This window comes from Microtus ochrogaster, unplaced genomic scaffold (assembly GCF_000317375.1).
Source record: "Microtus ochrogaster isolate Prairie Vole_2 unplaced genomic scaffold, MicOch1.0 UNK86, whole genome shotgun sequence".
NCBI classification, from domain to species: domain Eukaryota; kingdom Metazoa; phylum Chordata; class Mammalia; order Rodentia; family Cricetidae; genus Microtus; species Microtus ochrogaster.
This window is the reverse complement of record NW_004949184.1, coordinates 1,637,089-1,638,758: the sequence shown is the minus strand read 5'-3', so window position 1 is coordinate 1,638,758 and position 1,670 is coordinate 1,637,089.

Below are 1,670 nucleotides of genomic sequence, written 5' to 3'. Positions count from 1 at the left end.
GGGTGTGCTTGCATTGCAAGCTTGGTGAACTGAGTTCGATATCCCAGAAACCACACGAGAAAGGAAAAAGAAAACAAAAGAAGAGCAGAAATGGCATAGTGGTACAGTGGCAAGCAGGTCTCTGGGGCAGCTTACTCCACAAGTGACAGGCTGAAGGCCTCGCTTAAAAAAATAGGTAGATGGTACCTGGAAGAGACCGCTGAGGGCATCCTCTAGCTTCCATGTGGCCATGACTCCTGACACATAAACACACACAAAAGTGCATGATATGAATTTAGATTTGTAGAAAACTTACAGTTGAAATGTAGATTCAGGGGGCCGGAAAAATGGCCCAGTGGGTAAGCGTGCTTGCTGCTGCTCTTGCAGAAGACTCAAATTATGTTCTTAGCACCCATGTCATGTGGTTTACAACTGCCTGTAACTGCAGCTCCAGGGGATCTGACTCCCTTCTCCTGGTTTCTTCAGTATGTGCAGGCATGTGTCCATACAGACACATATGTGTGCACAAATAATCTTCATTACAAAAGAAGAAAATGCAGATTCATTTCTCAAACATACTCATAATTTTCCTGATAAGTGAATCAAGTATCAATTTTTAAATTTTGCTTTTGGTTTTTCAAGACAGGTTTTCTCTGCATAGCCCTGGCTGTTCTGGAACTCACTTTATAGACCAGGCTGCCCTAAACTCAGAGAGCCACCTGACCCCGCTTCCCGAGTGCTGGGATTAAAGGTGTGTGCTACCATCTGCTGCAATTTTTAGGTTTTCAAATAATTGCAGGTAAGCAAAATTTAAAATTAGCTCTTTGCTTTCTCTAGCTTCCTTTTAAGTGCTTCTTAGCCACATGTGGTTAATGGCTTTTTTTTTCTGGGCAATGTCACTGGCATTCAGAAAGGATGAAGGAGCAAAGTAGAATACAGAAACAGTCTCAAGCACAAACTTGGTGCCAGATCCTGAGATTCGAGTTGATCACTGAAGCTCACTGTAACAGTGATGACCCCTATACTGGGGTGAACTTGAAATCCTTACAGTCTGTGGTCACCTGTGCTGTGTTCTGCAGAAACCAAGGGGACCCAGGCGTGGAGCAAGGAGGGTAAAACAAAATGGTTTGAAAAGCTCTACATAATCATATGCAAAATGCCCAGGAAGGGGACCATAACTATCCTAGTCGTTAACCAAAACTCATCTAGTCCACCTTGCCAAGGGGCATGGGAGGCTAGGAAATGAGAGAGAAGGGGGTGCTCCTTCTATTTTTGATGTTTTTCTTCCAGTACTCTTGTTTATCTGTCTTCCAGATCTCCAGTTCCCTCTGCACAGCTGATATCACATCAGTCATGAGTGACAGGAGGTTAGCTCCGGGAGATAGTGACCAATAGCGCCAACATCTGTGTACTGCTTCTGATTTTATTAATCATGTTACACTAATGCAGTGTGAAATAGCAGGCCTAAGGAACAATGAGCTGTCTTGATCAGGTCCCTGAAACAGTCTAAAGATAATGGTGGCGGTTAACTGCTGACCTGGATATAAAGACAGTGGCTGTGGTAGACTCCAGATAGGTCAGCTTCCCAATCTTCTCCAAACCAGGGCGTAAGGGACAATGAGAAAAAGTGGTCCGTGCTCCTAGGGAGGTCAGATTAAAGCAACTTCAAGACTTCATCTCCAAGGGACCAT